We start from the raw sequence: 20630 nt of genomic DNA on the forward strand, positions 1-20630 counted from the left end.
GTGCTCCCCACCCTTCTTGCTTCATACCACCCTAAGACCCCAGTTAGGAAATCCCCCACCCCTCATACCTGTACCAATCCAGAGCCTCCCCGTACTTCCCCAAACCCTGACCACCAATCACCCATACTTCCCCATACCCCGACCACCAATCAAAAATGTACCCCACCCTTCTTCAACCTTCTTGCTTTGTGTACCCTATAAAACTTTCCTACCCCCTAGGCTCGGGCCTTCCTTGGTATGTTTGCCAAGAGAGGGTCCGAGCTCGAGTTTGCCAAATAAAGCTTGCCTCTTGCTTTTACACTGGAGTGTGTCTCGGTTCATCCCTTTGTGGGCTCGGGGACTCAGGGAAATTCTGGGTACAACACTATACTAGTAATTCCTGAAGTAGAGCCATCAGTAAATACTGTAGGAACCTGAGAATAGGTTGTGAAATAATTGTGTGAGGCAAAAGGAAAGAAGTTTCTGAAGCAAATTTAATTATGCTGTCAGGGGGATAACGGCAATCAATTTGACCAGTAAAGTTGGCAAGTGCTTTTTGCCACCAAGATGACATTTCCCAGAGTCATTATTATTGGTCAGTGGAATAAAGAAATATAACAAAGTTAGGATCATTTTCAAGATATTGGCAGAGGTGGTGCCAACCTTTAAGTATAAGGGCGGCCACCATTTCATAATAAGGAGTTAAAACTCACTTAGGTGTAGGACTTAAATGACTCTATTCTAAAGGACCTAGAAGTTTCCATAATAGAGCAGCAGGACTATGAGCAGTGGGAAAAATAAGTAAATATACAGGTGAATTAAAATCCATGCCTGTGAGCTGAGCTCACTGGAGAGCATGTTCTGCCTTAGAAAGTGCCTATAATGCTACAAGAGTGAGAGTTCTGAAAGAAGAAGGGTGGGCTGGGCCTTTAAGAGCATCAGAGAGGGATGGCATGTTGATGGCTTTCAGATCTGCAAAAGACACCACTTGTCTTTTTTTCTGATGACAAAAATTTGGTGTATTCCTATGTTTTATTGCTTTTTTTCCTAATCCCTTGGAAGGGAAAAAATAATTTTGGTTCAGTAGGATACAAAGGAGTTAGAGCTCTTTTGTATATTTTGATAGTGAAATATTACAGGCACATGACATGTACAGACATACAGACATATAGACTTACATTTTCTGGCTTTTAAATACTCCTAAACATATATTTTTATTTAGATTATTAGTTTTTAAGTTACCTAATTAATGTATCTTAACAATTTATCTATTCTAGTAATCTTTTAAAATTAGTTATTATTTATATGCTCTGTAAATTAGATATATAAATATAGTTTTAATTATTTTTAGACTTATAAATTTTATTAAGAAAAAACAAATCTAAGTATTTTAATTAGATTTGTTATTTTAAATAATGTAATATTATTATAATTTTTAAAGGATCCATTCAAAGGCCATTTTTCTCTAGAGTTAAGATGACAGAAACATTGGCCTGGCCATGTTACAATAAAATTGTTATTGTCTTTTAGTTATAGGTGGGTACCCATCTTGAGATTAATTAGATAAAATATGTCCCAATGAGCTGTTATTTGAGATTGAAGCCTGGATTTTTATAATATGTATCAGATATAGAAACACTGATTTCCAAACTTAGAATTAATAAGAATTAAAATTTTCAGCATGCAATCAAAATAAAGCAGGTGGACTACAGTGACTGGGGACAGAGGGTGTGTGAGAGCAGAATTCCAAAACTCCCAGGAGAAATCTCCTGGCAGTGCTGATACAAGTGTTGGAGCACTGCGCTCTCAGCCCGCCCATCCAGGTGACACCCAGCTTCTCCGCAGCACTTACATAGCATTTACCCGAACAGTTTAGAATTTAGTGGAAGGATTGCCGGTGAGAATTTAGGTGCTTCAAGGCGTGAAATATTGAGTTTTGGGGTACAGCTTTTCCCAAACTTTATCATACTTTTGTCCTCAGCTGATAACAGCTGCATAGTTACAATTACAACAAAGGATAGAAAGTTAATGATTACATTTCTCAAGAAAGTAGGGTGCTGTTATCTGTTACATAGTTGCTTTCAAGGTTATTTGAGCTTAGTGTAGAATTCTTCCTGATCTTTGGAGGAGGATTTGTTTTGGAGCTGCCCACTGCTTGCTTTTGCAATTTTCAGGGGGCAATCTTTGATTTATGTTAAGAAAGTTATTTTTGAAAGTGTTAATAGGCATGAAGAACGATTTATTGATTTGTTGCTAGAATAATAGGCATCGCAGATAGGAACTGAAGCTGCTACTGAGGCAAATTCTTTGAGCGTTGGTGGAGGAGGAGGGCGAGAAGAGGGACAAGGCAAAGCAGGTTTAGACAGAATAAAAATCTGAAGTCCACCAAACTTCTTTCCAAAAGGAATGTGTTAGTTTGTATTCCCACCAAAGCACGTCAGATTGTATAAAAAAATCTGCACATTGTAACCCACGTATGCATAAATGTATTCATGATCTATGTGTATATGGCTTAATAAAAATAAATAAATAAATAAAAATCTGAAGTCCAGTGATAGCTCTCAGCCTGGGAGGGTCTGTGTTTTCATCTGAGGTGGAAGAGGAATGGTCCTTTCCAAACTTGTGTTCCTCATCTTGTAACTCTTGTTGGAATTCAGGGGGAAGAGGTTCTAATGCTGGAGCAGAAGGGGATAAACCCTGTACAGGGTGGAGAGGGGGGTGTCCCTGTTCACAACTGAGATTTAAACAATCTCTAATTAGTTCTCAGAGAGAAAAGATATCAATAAGAATTTTAATGAGAACGTACCTTTTCTCCCACTTTTTCCCAAGTGCCTGCGTTAACAGTGCATTCCTCCGGAAACCAAGGGAAAACTTCCTGAACGAAGTGGGAAAAGGATTCTAACTGAGCAACTTGAACACAACAGCCCCTTGTTTTTATTATAGATTAAGTATTAGAACAAAGAATTCTCGCTCCTTTGAGCCTGACTGTCCCATAATTTATTACTGCTGACAATGATCATCCGGGTTAAGTACTCACCAGCTGCGCGGTTTCACGTCTTTGTTTCTCAGGGAATTTTCTCACCTTCTTACTTGCACTCTCCTGTACTCGGGTCTCTGGTCTGGAGCCGCCTCTCTCGAACTGGAGAGAAAAGTAAACAAACCAGAGTGGGATCGGTGGGAAATGATGAAATAAAACACAAAAGACAAAAACGCCAGAGACAGAGATGGAGTTGAGAGGCAAAGTTAGGGTCAGGAAGTCTGGGATATTTTTCTCTATCACCAGCCCCGAGTGCCCGAACAGCTTTATTTTTAAGTACGCAGTAAAGTTGTTTTTCAAGGAAGAAAGACACATGTTCAATTTAATTATGAGAAGAGAAACAGGCACAAATTCCCAGGTAAACATAATCTATTATTACTGTGTGACCTCTGAAATATGGGCAATACTACATATCTACAAGATCAGCTGGAAGATGTGGGTGACTGCTTTGAAGCAGCTGTGAAGTTAAAAGCTGAAGTTTTAAGGAAAACACGTTTTTCTTCCGCTGGGTTGAAAGTTGAAGCTCAGAGAAGTTATGTCGTTATCTGTTGAGGACGGCCAGTAGAGGGGGTTTGTCCCCTGGATGTTCTCCCAAGCCGTGGGGGCCCTGCCACCTGACCGGTCACTCTCTCCAGGGGCATCTCATTACAGCCTGTGAAAATGCAAATCTAGGAAAGTCCTCACCCTCCTTGGCTTGTGGGGATGTCTTATGCGGTGTTTGGCAGGAGTACTGTGATGATATCGAAGGTCTTCTCTCTTGCTAGACTGCCCCTTTTCCCGCTGCCCCCTTTCCTTGAAGAGTCAGGTGGTGTTTTGAGGGTTTCCTTTTCATTTTTGGAGGCTTTTATGGTGTGTGTATACATGTGTAAGGTGCCCAACTTCTTCAGCTTCAAGTCGGGGATGTACCAAAGAAAAAGAAAATCTGGGAAACTCACCACTGTATCCGACATGTCTGCCTTCTGAAGAATCTTTCTGTGTTTATTTTATATGTAGTATTCAGGGTTTTCAGTTGTATTTAGTGGTAAGAATGGAGAAAAGTGTGTGTACTCTGTCTTCCTGGAAGTGAAAAGGCACAGTGTTTGTGTTTTAAGGTGGAAAGTCTGTCACTTAGTATGATGTGTAATGGTTTCTGCTAAAACTCAACAGTGGCAAAGCACCAGGTATGGAGAGAGCTTCCTGAAAATTTCCTGGGATATAAAGGAGCTGCAATCAGATCTGGAGTTAGAGAGAGGAATGTTGGCTCACCTGAGTCTCAGCTTCCAGGGACCTGATCCCTGTGGCTAGTCTGTGGAGCCACGTGGGAAAAGCAGTACTGGGACCAAGGCTGAAGCTGAGAAAAGAATACTGAGACAGGCCATCTCCTCGGTATCACCTTTCCAACAGGAAACCCTCTGGAACCCAGTTTGGTCCATAAGGGGAGCTGGCTGAGGGTCTTCCCTCTGAGTAAAGAAAGTCTCATTGTGCAGGACACACTGGGGCTGAGTGAAGGGTGAAGACACAGACCCTGTCTGCTTCTGTTCATATTGCATTTGGCACTGCAGACTCCTCCTTCTTTAGAAGTCCTCATCTCCTTTTAGTTCCTCCATCATATGCTCTCCCGGTTGGCTTCTCCCATTCTACCTGGATCACTGAAGACTATTGTTCTCCAAGATTCACTTCTTGGTTCTTGAGTCTTCATACTCCAAGCTCTTTCTGGTGTTTCCTTCTCCATATGTTAGCCAAAGACTCCCAAAGTCCCATTTTTCAACTGAGTATGAAACTTCTTTCTGAATGTTTAGTGACTACTCCAAGCACAAAATGCCCAATATATGGTTATATTAGATTTTTTTTCTTTGCTGCCATTACAAATTTCCACAAACATGGTGGCTTAAACAACACAGATTTATTATCCCATGGTTCTCTAGGCCAGAATTCTGACACATAGCAAAGGCTGTCAAGGTATTGGCAGGGCTGTATTTCTTTCTGGAGGCTCTAGGAGACAATCTGTTTTCTTGTACATTCAATTACTTGAGGATGTAGAACTGAGTCCCTCTTTCTTTACTGGCTGTCAGTTGAGGGCCATTCCCAGCTTTTAGAGGCTGCTCACATTTCTTAGCTGTGACTGCCTTCCTCCATCTTCAAAACAAGCAATGGTGGATTGAGTGTGCCTCATGCTTGTAATCTCTTCTCACCATTCAGTCTACCCTCTTTGTCCTACATTTAATGATTCATGTGATTATATTGGGCCTACCTAGATAATCCAAAAGTCTCTCTCTCAAGATCTTCACTTTTAAGCATATCTGCAAAATCCCTTTTTCTATGTAAGGTTCCTGGGATTAGTGTGTAGACATCTTTGGGTGCCATTATTCTACTTTCCCCTCTGGCAGGGGCTGCAGCAGACTCCTGTTACCCCTTCTCCTAGAAGATGGCTGGACTACATTTTTCAGCCTTCTCTGCAGTTAGGTCTGACCTACCTTGGGCCAGTGGGATGTCAGTGAGAGTGAGGTGTGGATGTCCAGTCCACACAACCTTCCTTGCATACTTGTCCGTGATCTTTTTCCTCCTGGTTGTCTGGGAAGGACAGGAATGTTCTGCATGGAAATACTCTTTAAAGACATATTCATAAAAGATGATTCTAAGAATGCCAGTTGAGCAAGTGATTGAGAACAGTTATTTCAGTGAAGGGATATAATCACCACCCTATTATACATGTAAAATCCAAAGTCCTCATCTCTGTCTCTGCAGCCTGTCCGCGCCTGGCATTAGATTGGTTGATGTTGTCCTCACTGCCAGCTCCTCATCTGTTTTTCTAGATGACAGCACCAGCTTTTTAGCTCTTCAACAGCAGTCTCTAGTTTATTCTGAACCCTTAAGACCCTCCTGTATCCACAGATAAAGTGTTGACTCCCTGCCATGACTTAACATCCGCTATGACCAGATCCAAACCCCTGGCTTCACTTCCTGGCCCCTCTGTCTGCCCACACTGGGTTTCTCACACTCTCCACATGCCCCAGCTTCTCTCTTATGCCCCTCAGGCCAAAGTGCCCACCTCTCATTTACCTGGTTAGCCTTCATCACCCAGATGTCCCTTCCTCTGACAGACCCATCCTGTCAGCCCTTCAACATTGTTTCCCCTCCTTTGTGGTGTCACATTCCTGCTGCATAACCTTCCACATGCACCACAGTTGTGTTTACTTGGGAGCCTTTCCTATTAGAGCAGAGACCCATGTTTCTCTAGAGCCCTGTTTCTGTCCCAGGGTGTATAGCCATCCAATAAGTATCATTAACTGAGTAGAGTCTGAACACAATCAAAAAGCATTGGGGTGCAGATCAAGCAGAAGGCAGACCTCTGGACTGAGGCTGGGCCCAGGTGGATCCACAGGTGAAGGGCTGAAGGTGCAAGGTGGAGACTGCTCCTCACCCCCTGATTTTGCCCCTCCCTAACCTTATCTCACTGTAGGCTGTTTGCTAAGGGAAATCTGCTCTTTGAACTGAATGGAAACACTTCTTTCTCTCTCCTGAGTCTTAGTTTCATTTCTGCCTTGGAGGTCCTTGACCCCCCTCCTCCCACAAGGACTGCACCTTTTTTCTTGTCCCACAGACCTATGTCCTTTAACCTCCTTAGCCCATTTCATGTAAATTCTTGCCTTGCCTTCCCCAACTCTTCTGCTGTCTGTCACTTAGTATTTCTCTCGGGATGTAGACATTGCAATGAACACTGAAAGTGGGGTCACCTGCTCTTCCCTTTTCTGATGTTTGGCAGATCCCCACATTTGTGGAGGCAAAGACCACCTCCCATGAACAAAGATGACAATGCCAATTTCCTAGCCTCCCCCAAACTAAGGCAGGTTCACAAGCCCTGGCCCCTGTCCACACTGTGAGTCACAACCCCAAGAATACTGTGTGTGTGCTTGGTTTGGTGACCAGGGATCCAGCAAAAGGTTGGCAATATGAACACAAGGGACCCATGCTCAGCAGTGGCACCTGAGTGGGGTGGAGTCAGCCTCTGAGTTCTCTATGTCCATGGAGATGCTAAGACCTACCAAGGAATTCTTTCCTGTATGTTTCCACTTAAGTCAGTTTCTGTTACATCCAACTAAGTGACAGTATACTCCAGGAATCAACATGAGAAGGAGGTTCTTTTCCCCTGGGGGTGGGGACTCAGCTGGTTAAACAGTCAAAAAAAGAATAAACCAGAGAAAGATTCACTGGCTGCCTAAGGACCCCCATGACTTTCACTTTTTTTTCTCCCAGGAACTGTTATTCCAGAAAGAGCATGGTCCTGAGCTGGCCTTCTGACCCCTTCTTCCACACCCTTCCTTGGGCTGACCACTTTTGAGAATGAGTCTCACTCTGTCGCCCTGGGCAGAGTGCTGTGGTGTCAGCCTAGCTCACAGCAACCTCAAAAACTCTTAGGCTGAAGCTATCATCTTGCTCAGCCTTCTGAGTAGCTGGGATTACAGCACCTGCCATAACACCTGGCTAGTTTTTCTATTTTTAGTCGAGACAGATCTCACTCTTGCTCAGGTTGGTCTTGAACTCCAGAGCTCAAGAAATCCACCTGCCTCAGCCTCCCAGAGTACTAGGATTATAAGTATGAACCATTACACCTGTCTCAGGCTGACAAGTTTGTTCTTAGACAGCCTCACTCAGTGCCCGTCATACCATGTTCTGCCAGTTTGGGGGCTTATTGTACTTATCACTTCTCACTGGCAGGTGGGCATCCTGCCAAGAGCATTGTTCACTGGGTTCTGAGTAGATGTTGGCCAGCCTGATTCCAAACATCTTCCCTGGCATGCTTGGCTCTTCTCCCTGTCACTCCCAGGGCCGTGTCCTCTATACCCCAAGGTAGTAGATGGGTCTACAGCAGCCAGTCTGACCTGCTGTAAGGAGGATTATCCTAGAGAGGTGGGTCCTGGGCCTCAAACAGCCACTGTCTGCTGGGAACACTGACATTTCCCTGGACATCCTTAGGCTCTTCATTAAGAGTACAGCTCTTGCTGTAGGTCAGCGCAACCATATTATCATCTGCCCACGTAAACCCACTATTGATTTCATGAGACCTTGAATAACTCACTTGCTCAGATCTCCCATCCTCAGTTCCTGCCCACCTTCCTTTCTTTTCCCATCAGCCCAGCACATTGGCAGGTCACTACTACTCCTGATTCCCTGGAGTTTTGCCTCTGACTCCACCCTAATCGACCCAGCCCCTGTCTTCTCCTTTCCTTCACCTGGGAATGTACTGGGGCCAGAGATGGGAGCTGTCCTCTGGGGTGGATTGCAGCATCACAGTTTCTTCATCTGCAGCCTGGTGATCCTCCGGGCTGCTTAGAGGCTCCATATGTGTTCCCTAGTCATCTCCTTTTCCCAGTGTCCCACTGCACACTCAGACACTGGCATGTGTGTGTTTCTGAGCTTCTCTCTATTCTGAAAACAAGCAGACAGAGCAGCTGGGCTGCTCACAGGTAGAGCAGAGGGTAGGGAAAGGGGAGAGAACAACATGCAACAGAGAAACTGACCTCAAAAAAGGGTAAAAATGTTTTCTCTCTTCAAAAACCCCTTACCTTTAGAAAAAGGTATTCATTTATTTTTATTTTTTTATTAAATTATATACACATAGATCATGAATACATTCATGCATATGTGGGATACAATGTGTTGATTTTTTAATGCAATCTGATGTGCTTACATCTAACCAATCAATATAGCTTTCACCTCATTTACTTGATTATTGTGTTAAGACATTTATGTTCTACACTTGACAGATTTGACTTGTACTCTTGCAATATGCTCCATAGGTGTGGTCCTGCTGTTTACCTTCCCTCTATCAAACCTCTCACTCCTCTCCCTTTACACTCCATTTCTCTCCTTCATCCTGGGCTATCGTTGGAAAAATAGTACCAGATTCTAGACTGAAGACCTGGGTTTTAATCCCAGATTCGTGTCTACTGATTCTTCTGTAAGCAGGTTCTTTGGACTTATTAATGGGGATGTCTAATTTTATATGAGGAACATGAGTTTTGAGTCCACTCAGACCCTCTAGGACTCAGCCTTCTTGGAAAGAAAGAAGAACAGCAGCCTCCCTTCATGGGGTTAGGATTAAAGGGGCAAATGTGTGTGAAGTGCTGGACCCAGCTGGGACAGGACTGTGACCGTTAATATGATTAGTAGGATTAAAAGCAATGGCCTGAGGCCAATTACTTAATCTCTGTAAGCTTCCATTTCCTCATCTGCAAAATAGGGAAATAAAAATAGCTGCTACACTTGATTGCTGTGAAGTTCAAACGGAAAGTCTTTGTATGTTATAAATGATCATACCTACTCTTGCAACCAATTAAAATCTTCTACCTGCTGTAAAAAAAAAAAAGAGGGTATTAATTTATTCAAGAAGTCTACAGTGATCACAAAAGCATGGTATTAGCATAAAAATAGAGACAGAGATCTATGGAACAGAAGAACCCAGAGATGAAAATAGCTTCGTGTTACTATCTGATCTTTGATAAAGCAAACAAAAGCATATGCTGGAGAAAAGAATCCCTATTTAATAACTGGTGTTGGGAGAACTGCTTAGCCACATGTTAAAGACTGAAATTGTAACCAAACCTCCCCCCACTTACAAAAATTCACTCATGCTGGATTAAAGATTAAATCTAAGACACAAACTATATTAGGTGGTTGTAAGATGTTAGTTTCATTTCCTGGTTTTCTATTCAGTTACAAATGTCTATGTCTCTATTTTTTGTGCCAGTACCATGCTGTCTTGACCATGATGGCCTTGGAGTACAGCCTAAAACCTGGTATGCTGATGACCCCAGCTTTGTTTTTATTACTGAGAACTGCTTTACCTACATGGGATTTTTTTCTGGTTCCATACAAAATTAAGAATCATTTTTTTCAAGTCTTGAAAGTATGATGTTGGTATTTTAATAGGGATGGCAATGAATTAGTAGATTGCTCTGGGAAGTATAGACATTTTATCAATATTGATTCTTCCCAGCCTTGAGCATGGTATGTTCTTCCATTTGCTAATATCCTTTGCTATTTCCTTTCTTAGGGTTTCATAATTTTCTTTGTAGAGGTCCTTCACCTCCTTTGTTAGGTATATTCCTAGGTATTTCATTTTCTTTGAAGTGATGGTGGAAGGGAGTTGTGTCCTTAATTAGCCTCTCATCTTGGCTGGTATTGTCATATACAAGCCTACTGACTTGTGGACATTGATTTTATATCCTGAGACATTACTGCATTTTTTGATGACTTCCAGGAGTCTTGTTTTTGAGTCTTTGGGGTTCTCTAAGTATAACATCATGTTAGCAGCAAAGATGGAGAGTTTGACCTCCTCTGCTCCCATTTGGATGCCCTTTATTTCCTTGTCTTGCTTAATTGTATTGGCTAGAACTTCCAGCACTATATTGAATAGTAATGGTGACAGAGTACAGCCTTGTCTGGTTCCAGTTCTGAAAGGAAAAGCTTTCAGTTTTACTCCATTCAGTAAAATATTAGCTATGGGTTTGTCATAGATAGCTTCGATCAGTTTCGGAAATGTGCCATGTATGCCTATACTTTTCAGTGTTCTAATTAGAAAAGGATGCTGGATTTTATCAAATGCTTTTTCTGCATCCATTGAGAAGATCATATGGTCTTTGTTTTTGCTTCTATTAATACAGTGGATAACGTTTATGGACTTGCATATATTAAACCAGCTTTGCATCCCTGGGATGAAACCTACTTGATCATGATGTGTGACTTTTTTAATTATAAGCTGTAATCTATTGGCTAGGATTTTTTTTGAGAATTTTTGCATCTATATTCATTAGTGAAATTGGTCTGAAATTGTCCTTTTTAGTTGGGTCTTTTCCTGGTTTTGTTATCAGAGTGATGTTTGTTTTGTAGACCATGTTGGGGAAGATTCTTTCCTCCTCAATTTTTTGGAATAATTTCTGCAGTACAGGAATAAGCTCTTCCTTGAAGGTTTGATAGAATTCTGGTGTGAAGCCATCTGGAACAGGGCATTTTTTGTTGGAAGATTTTTTTATTGTTTCTTTAATGTCAGTGCTTGAAATTGGTGTGTTCAGGAGCTCTATTTCTTCCTGGCTAAGTCTAGGGAGAGGGTGTGATTCCAAATATTGATCCATTTTCTTCACATTGTCAAATTTCTGGGCATAGAGTTTCTGGTAGTATTCAGAGATGATCTCCTGTATCTCTGTGGCATCAGTTGTTATTGCCCCTTTATCATTTCTGATTGAGGTTACTAGAGATTTTACTTTTCTATTTCTAGTTAGTCTTGCCAAAGGTTCATCTATTTTATTTATTTTTTCAAAAAACCAACTCCTTGTTTCATGAATTTTCTGAATGATTCTTTTGTTTTCAATTTCATTGATCACTGATTTAATTTTGGATATTTCTTTTCTTCTGCTGGGGTTAGGCTTAGATTGTTCTTCTTGTGGATTTAAAGCAACTGAAGTAAAAAAAGACAAAGATGGTCACTTCATAGTGGTCAAGGGAAAAATACAACAAGAAGATGTTTCAATTCTAAATATTTATGCACCCAATTTAAATGCTCCCAATTCTATAAGGTGGCTTGTTTGTTGATGTGCCGTCTTTCTGTTTTTCAAATGTAGGCACCTAAAGCGATAAAATTTCCTCTCAAAACTGCTTTTGCAGTATCCCACAGGTTTTGGTAGCTTGTGTCTTCATTGTTTTTATGCTCAAGGAAGGTAATGATTTCCTTTTTTATTTCTTCCTGAACCCAACTGTCATTCAACAGAAGGTTGTTTAATTTCCATGCCTTTGTGTGGGGTTGAAGGGTTTTGTTGGAATTGAGTTCCACCTTTAGTGCTTCGTGATCTGAGAAGATACAAGGTAAAATTTCAATTCTTTTCATTCTGTTGAGGTTTGTTCTGTGTCCTAGGATATGATCAATTTTGGAGAATGTTCCATGGGGTGATGAGAAGAATGTGTATTCTTTATCTTTGGGATGGAGTGTTCTATATGCGTCTATCAAGCATAGTTGTTCTAGGGTCTCATTTAAGTCCCTTATATCTTTGTTTAACTTCTGATTAGAGGATCTGTCCAGCTCTGTAAGAGGAGCATTAAAGTTCCCTGTTATTAAGGTGTTATAGGATATCATATTGCTCAGACTGAGTAAGGTCTGTTTCAAGAATCTGGGAGCATTTAAGTTAGGTGCATAAATATTTAGAATTGAAATGTCTTCTTGTTGTATTTTTCCCTTGACCACTATGAAGTGACCATCTTTGTCTTTTTTTGACTTTAGTTGCTTTAAATCCACATGTATCTGAAAATAAGATTGCAACTCCTCTTTTCTTCTTAATTCCATTTGCCTGAAAAATTGTCTTCCAACCCTTAAGTCAGAGTTTTAATTTGTCTTTTGAAGCCAGGTGTGTTTCCTGCAGACAGCAAATGGATGTTTTGTGTTTTTAAATCTAGTTAGCCAATCCATGCCTCTTCAGTGGGAAATTCAGGCCATTGACATTTATTGAGATAATTGATAAGTGTGGTAGTGTTCTATTCATGTTATTTTGTGAGAGTCCATTGCTTAGTTTTATCTTTTGCATCATGGTGGAAGTTAGGTTCTGTCCTTTAATTTCTAAGTTCTTGCTTTGCTGTTGATCTTGTGGTGAATTTTCTCAATGTTTGTATATCAGTAAATGATTTGATTTCTCCATCAATTTTAAAGCTTAGCTTAGCGGGATATAGAGTTCTGGGCTGGAAATTGTTCTGTTTAAGTAGATTAAAACTAGATGACCATTGTCTTCTTGCTTGGAAAGTTTCATTAGAGAAGTGTACAGTCACCCTGATGGATTTGCCCCTGTAGGTCAATTGGTGCGTACTCCTGCCAGCTTGCAGAATCTTTTCTTTTGTCTTGACTTTGGACAAGTCATTACAATGTGTCTGGGAGAAGCTCTGTTAGAGTTGAGGCAACCTGGGGTCCAATATCTCTCTGAAAGAAGTGTGTCAGAATCTTTGGTGATTTTGGGGAAATTTCCATTTATAATATTCCCTAGTATGGCTTCCATTCCCCTAGGGAATTCTTCTTCCCCTTCTGGATACCTATAACTCATATGTTTGAAGGCTTCATAAAGTCCCATAATTCTGTCAAAAGGATGTTCTGCTTTCTCTCCCTTCTTTTCTGACTCTTTAACTATCTGAGTTATTGAAAGAGCTTTGTCCTCTACCTCTGAGATTCTTTCTTCTGCATGGTCTAATCTAAGGGTCCTCAAACTTTTTAAACAAGGGGCCAGTTCACTGTCCCTCAGACCATTGGAGGGCCAGAATGTGGGCCGCAGGACGAGTCGGCTGCTAACCAGGACAGGCAGCGGTGGCAAAAACACCTGGCAGTCCAGATAAATGTCCTAGGCGGGCTGCATGTGGCCTGCAGGCCATAGTTTGAAGACGCCTGGTCTAATCTGTTATTGATACTTTGTATTGCATCTTTAGTTTCCCTAATTGATTGCTTCAGTTCCTTCAGCTCGGCAATATCCTTTTTATATTCTTTGTATCATTCATCTCTTATTTGATTCTGTTTTGGGATTTCCTTTTGGTTATTTTCCACTTTATCAGCAGTTTCCTTCATTGTTTCCATCATTTCCTTCATTGTTTTCATCATCTGTATTCTAAATTCCCTTTCTGTCCTTTCAAACATTTCTTTATAGGTGGAATCTTCTGCAGTAACTACCTCATGGTCCCTTGGAGGGGGTTTCTCTGGATTGGTTTTTCATGTTGCCAGGATTTTTCTGCTGATTATTCCACATGAGTGATTTCTTTTATCTGTTTCCTTGTCCTAATTTTCCTTTCACTTCCTGTTGCTCTTTAAGTTACTGTGCCTCTAGACTAGGTTTTAATGAGTCCTTTTGGTACAGGATCAGAAGGATGAGAAGATTAAAGAGCAAGAAGGGAAAAAAGAAATAAGAAAAAAGACAAAAGAGAGGGGATGGGTAAAAGGGAATATTGACAAAAAGAAGAGAGGCACAGAAGAGGGAGATAGGAGCAATATAGGTGTTCTTTAGGGTACTTTGACCTAACCTTAAAACCCCCAACCTCTGGGGCTGCCAGGTTGGGTTGTTCCCTTGAGGTCAGAAGCTCTTTGCTAGCCTGTGTACTGTTCAGACACAGTACCTCACCTCCATCAAGTAGAGAGGAAAAACAAAAATGCTATAAATCAAACCAAAACAAGCAAACAGAAAACTCTATGGAATAAAATAGGGGGGGAACCAAATAATAGGGGTAGAAACACTAGCAAAACTGAAGTTCTAATTGTTGAAAAAGGCAACAATGGAATATTATATTTAAACTAGAACAATAAAGAAAGAAAAGGAAGGAAAAAAGAAAAGAAAAATCTATAGAGAAAATGTTGAGGTTAAAAACAAAACAAAACAAAAAACAAAGCAGTATATATATCTTGCTGGATATTGTTTGGGAAACAGATGAGCTTCTGGGGTATGAGATATTAATCACAATGCTGATACGGCTGTATGAGATGGAGACTGGAGGCCTCTGCTGATTTCTCAAACCTCGCAGGGTGGAGAGCTGAAATCTCTCCTCAGCCCACTTAAAAGGTACTTTAAACTGCTAACCTTGGCTAAGCAGAAGCTTTCCCAGGAAAGCATTTGTCACTGGGATCACTCCTAAAGTGTGTATCCACTTATCTGGTGTGCCAAAACTGGTCTCACTATGTGCCCCTGAGGAGGGCTATAAGTTGTCTCAGTCCCCACCTTTAGGCTGCTCAGTCACTAGATTACCTACCCAAGGTTTCCCACCCAGTCCTTGCTCTGCAACCCTGAGGGTGGAGCTTGCCAGGGCAGTTCTCCCACAATGGCTCCATGGGGCCCACAGCCAAACACTATTAGCTCTATCTGTCTCAGCGGCTCAGTCTGGGACCCTAGACAACACTTAAAATCCTCCACACTCTTGCCCAAGTTCTCCCAAGGTAGTTCAACTGAGTGCCAAGTCCAAAGAAAACCAAAACAGATCACAGGTACGGCCTTTCCAGTTTGCCATCTCACTGCTGCCGTACTTATAGCTGTAGGCGGGATTAGACTGAACAAACACTTGCTAGTTCTCCACTGCTTTTGTCCTCATGGGGTCCAGAAGTCTCATGCTGACTCTCGGTGTCCCGAAAGGGATGTTTCTGAGCAGATCCCATCAGCCAGCGATGCCTGGAGTCTTCTCTCCCCAGAGTCACCATGCCCAGTTGCAAGGAAGTTGTTACTCAGCTGCCATCTTGCTCCAACATATCCAAGTTCAGAATATTCTAATATTGTAAGTGTGGTATCTAAATCATACTTAATATAAGAGTTAAAAAGAAATATATTAAAAACAATTGTATTTATAACAGATAAACAATACAAATAAATGTCACCAGTAGCATGCAATATGGGATGGGGTGAAGTAAAATTGTATAGTCTTTGCATGTGATTGAAATTAAGGTACTTTTATCTTAAATTAGGATATAGTAACTATAAGATATTTTACATAAGTCTCATGATAACCACAAGGAAGAAACCTCTAGTAGGTTCACTAGATAGAAAAAAGGGAATCAAAGACTATTACTACAAAAAACAAACAACAACAGCAAATTACAAAAAAAAAAAAGGCAGCAATTAGACTGGAAGAATAAAATAACTACAAAACAGTATGTAAAAAATTAACAAAATGCCTGAATGTCTGATGGATAAAAAAATTAACCTAACAATATGCTGCCTATAAGACTCCCTTTAGTTTTAAAGACACATGTGTAAACTGAGAGTAGAGGGATGGAAAAAGACAATCTAGCCAAATGGTAACCAAAGTAGAGCATGTGTGGCTATACTCAGATCAGGTAAAACAGATTTTAAGTAACAAAAACTATAAACACAAATTTTATGATTGCATATTATTACAATAAAGGGGTCAGTTCATCAAGAGGATGTAACAATTTTAAATGTATATACACTTAGTATTGGGGCACCTAAATATATGAAGCAAATATTAATAGGTCAGAAGGGTGAGGTTGACTGCAACACAATAATAGCAGGCGATATTGGTACTCCACTTTCAACAAAAGACAAATTGACAGGGCCTGGGGGACTTAAACAACACTTTAGAACTAGGGGATCTAACAGACATAAATGGAACATTTCATCCAGCAGCACCAGAGTACACATTCTTCTCAAGCACCCAAGGAAAATTCTCTAATACAGATTCTTTTTTTTTTTTTTTTTTTGGAGACAGAGCCTCAAGCTGTTCCCCTGGGTAGAGTGCCGTGGCATCACAGCTCACAGCAACCTCCAACTCCTGGGCTCAAGCAAATCTCCTGCCTCCACCTCCCAAGTAGCTGGGACCACAGGCGCCCGCCACGATGCCTGGCTATTATTTTTGGTTGCAGCCATCATTGTTGTTTGGTGGGCCCAGGCTGGATTTGAACCTGCCACCTTAGATGTATGTGGCTGGCACCTTAGCCACTTGAGCCACAGGCGCCGAGCCCTCTAATACAGATTCTAGGTAGGCCACAGAAGAAGTTTAAGAAATTTAAGAAGATCAAAATCATATTAAGTATCTTTTCTTTGCATAATGGAATGAAATTAGAAATTAATAACAGGAGGAATTTTGGAAAATTCATGAATACACAGAAATTTAACAATATGTTCCTCAACAACCAATGGATAAAAGAAGAAATTAGACATGAAATTAAAAAGTATCTTGGGATATATGAAAATGGAAACACAACACACAAAAAGTTATGGAATTGAACAAAAACAATTCTAAGGCTCAGCACCTGTAACTTAAGCAGCCAGGGCACCAGTCACATATACCAGAGCTGGTGGGTTCAAACCCAGCCTGGGCCTGCCAAACAATGACAACTACAACCAAAACATAGCTGGGTGTTGTGGCGGGTGCCTGTAGTCCCAACTACCTGGGAGGCTGAGGCAAAAGATTCACTTAAGCCCAACAGTTGGACGTTGCTGTGAGCTGTGGCGCCATGGCACTCTACTGAGGGTGACATAGTGAGACTTTGCCTCAAAAAAAATAAAAATTCTAAGAGGAAAATTTATCTAGTCAGAGTAGGGCTTATGGAAATAAAAAATAATAATGAATGAAGTTTTCTAGCAAAAAATGCCTACATCAAAAAGGGACATCTCAAATATACAATGTTACACATCAAAGAACCAGAAATATAAGAACAATTAATAGGGTGAAGAGATATTTAACCAATTGGGAGAAAGTATTTCTAACCATAGGTATACTAGTCAGATAAATGGCTACTATTCAAAATGTATAAGGAACTCAATTCAATATCAAGAAAATACATAACCTAATCAAAAATAGTCAAAGGACCTAAATGGACATGTCTCTAAATAGATATGTCTCAAAATAGACATACAAATGGCCAATAGATATATAAAGAAATGCTTATCATTACTGATCATTGGGGAAATGCAAATTAAACCCATAATGAAATATTACCTCACACCTGTTAGAATGACTATTGTAAAAAAGACAAAAGATGAATGTTGGTGAGGATGTGGAGAAAAGGGAAACTTTGTACATGTTTGGCTAGAATGAATATTAATGCAACCATTATAGAAATCAGTATTCAGAAAACAGAAAATAGTTTTCAGAAAACTAAAAATAGATTTATCATATGATGTAGGACTCTCACTTCTGGGTACATATCCCAAAGAATTGATATCAGTCTCTGAAAAGATGTCCACACTTCCATTTTCATTGCAGCATTATTCACAATAGCTAAGTTATTGGGGCAGCTAGATGCTCATTATCAGATGAGTGGTTGAAAGGGAGGAAATTCTGCCATCTGTGACAACCTGGAGGACATTATGCTAGTGAAATAATTAAGCACAGACAAGTAATGCATGCTCTCATTTATATGTGGGTAGCATTGAAGTAGTAAGTAAAACTATGGTTACTAGAGGCTGGGGGAGGGGATGTTAGGGATGGGAAAGATGTTGATCAAAGGGTACAAAATTTCATCTAAGCAGGAGGAATAAATTTTAGTGATCTGCTGCACAGGATTGTGACTATAATAAAGAATAGATTCGAAATTACTGAAAGAGTATATTTTAAATAGTTTTACCACAGAAATAAGTATGTGAGGTGATAGATTTGTAAGTTGGCCTTCTTTAATTATTATATATCATAAACATATATCAAATATCATAAATACATACAATTATTGTGTCAATTAAATAGAAAATTAAAATTATTTTTTGTTAGCAAATTCATAGATATTCATTTCTTTACTGTCAAACTGAGTATTTATTTTGTTTTTTAGATTGTAGCATATTGTCCCATTTATTTCTTCTAGCTTTGTGTTGGAGCCGCTTGAAGAAAGCAGGCAGGACAGGATTGAGAGCACAAGCTTGCAAGAGGTTAGGCTCACCAGAGGTGCAGGAGAGCCTGGAGCATCCTCAGCCATGGCTATTTACTGAGAGGATAACAGGTGTGGGGAGTGCCCAGTAATGACGCACAAGGTCAACATGCAGATCGACAAGTGCTCTTTTCTCATGTGCTCTTTCCCCACAACCCCCACAATGAAGCACAGTAAAGTGTTCAAGGTTTAACACCTGCTTACTAACAAGTGCCTGATCTTATCTCATTCTGGAGCATTGAGTGGCTTGGGGGTTTGCCCTCAAGCTACAAGACTTCTCTAGGCTTGCTGAGAGACTGCCCTGCTCTCAGTGTTTCCTTGGATGTGTTAAGAATAGGGTGACCAGATTTTAACATCTGTAAGGTGGGACAACTTGGCCAGGGGAGAGGGGGGTGGGGGTGGGGCACGGGGCAAGGGATGGGGCATGTGACCGGGCAGGCAGGGCTTGACAACAAGGCAAACTTTGATAAGCAGTTCTCGATAATCACTTCTCAGCAATTATTTATTACAGTTTAACATTATAAAATTAACAAAAATAATATAAAACTCATATTCTGGCAAAATAGCCATATGGCGGCCAAAAACCGTATATTCCCTTCTTGTTCTCCAGCCCGTTCCTGCATTCTTTCCAAAAATTGGGACTTTTTAAAAACGGCGCAGGACGCGGGACAAATTGTTGAAAAGCGGGACTGTCCCGCCAAAATCGGGATGTCTGGTCACCCTAGTTAAGAACCAGTGACTGTGAGGAGGAGCACGATGGTGGACAGGAAGGATATTGAGCTCAGCTCTCCTGGAACAACAAGTGAGAGTGAGGGGGCTAGATCTTTCCCAGCGTGGAATGTTGTGTGGAGTGGCAGTTCAGGGTGTGCAGTGAGGTGGCAGATTGCTGGACTTGGAGTGTAGTCTGGAGCTGTGGAGACTGCCAGGAAAGGTTCTGCCCCATGGCTGCAGAGGCTGCAGGCGGCAGCAACCAGCCCCACCACAGGGAACTAGGTATTGGGTGGAAAGATTGGTGAAGTGTGGACTCCTGAGCAGAATTAGGCAGCCAGACTGGGCTGCCGTCTGGTGTGGCATCACCGCAAGCTGCAGGAGAGATGCTCAGACAGGAAAGATCCGGAATAGGAAGAGGCCATTGCTTTGGAATTTCGGAGATGGTGGTGGCCACAGGCACCTTTCCTTGCGGGCCAGGTGCCGCAATTTGAATCTTACCTGCAGACAGTCATCCTACACTCAGAAGTGGTCCAGGATATCCCATGCTTCACAGGAACTGTTATAGGGAGAACTTGTGAAACCCGCCTGTGAAGGTTTTTTGAGGTGGGTGGAATCAACAGTTCGGCAAGGTCTAGGCACCAAGCAGGTAATCAGGCAAACACTAAGAACAATTTAAGCCGGGGACAGTTATAAGCCTGGGAACCACTCAAGGTGCCACCTGGTGTCCAGAAAACAAGAGTAGGGCTTATGGAAATAAAAAAATAATAATGAGTGATGTTTTCTAGCAAAAAATGCCTACATCAAAAAGGGACATCTCAAATATGCAATGTTACACATTTATAAAAGTAAAGAAACATCAATGCAGAAAGTATATTGCAACATAAATATATTCCTACTAAAGTCAATCCCTGCAACATATATATAGTTGTGTGTGTGTATATATATATATGTGTGTGTGTGTGTATAATTTTGTTGCCTTTTTTCTCTCTTTGCTCATTATTTTTGCTTTTTTCATTTTTTCTTTTTTGTAGGAGTTATTAATGTTTTAAAATTATTATTGTTATGTATTCCCTGGTTCCCTGTTTTTTTTTTATTAAATAATAGCTGTGTACATTAATGCAATCATGGGGTACAGTGTGGTGTTTTCATATACAATTTGAAATATTGTCATCAAACTGGTTAACATAGCCTTTATGTCATTTTCCTAGTTATTGCGTTAAGACGTTTATATTCTACTTTCAGAAAGATTCACTTGTACCCTTGTAAGATAAACCACAGAGGTGATCCCTCCAATCACCTTCCCTTGCCCATCTACTCTCCTCCCCATATTCTTGGGCTATAATTAGGATATAGCTTTCATATGAAAGCTATAAATTAGTTTCATAATAGGGCTGTGTACATTGGATACTTTTTCTTCCATTCTTGTGATACTTTGCTAAGAAGAATATTTTCAAGCTCAATCCATGTAAACATGAAGGAGGTAAAGTCTCCATCATTCTCTATGGCTGCATAGTATTCCATGGCATACATATACTACAGTTT

Source organism: Otolemur garnettii, unplaced genomic scaffold, assembly GCF_000181295.1.
Source record: "Otolemur garnettii isolate 467f Iridium unplaced genomic scaffold, OtoGar3 scaffold00171, whole genome shotgun sequence".
Classification (NCBI taxonomy): domain Eukaryota; kingdom Metazoa; phylum Chordata; class Mammalia; order Primates; family Galagidae; genus Otolemur; species Otolemur garnettii.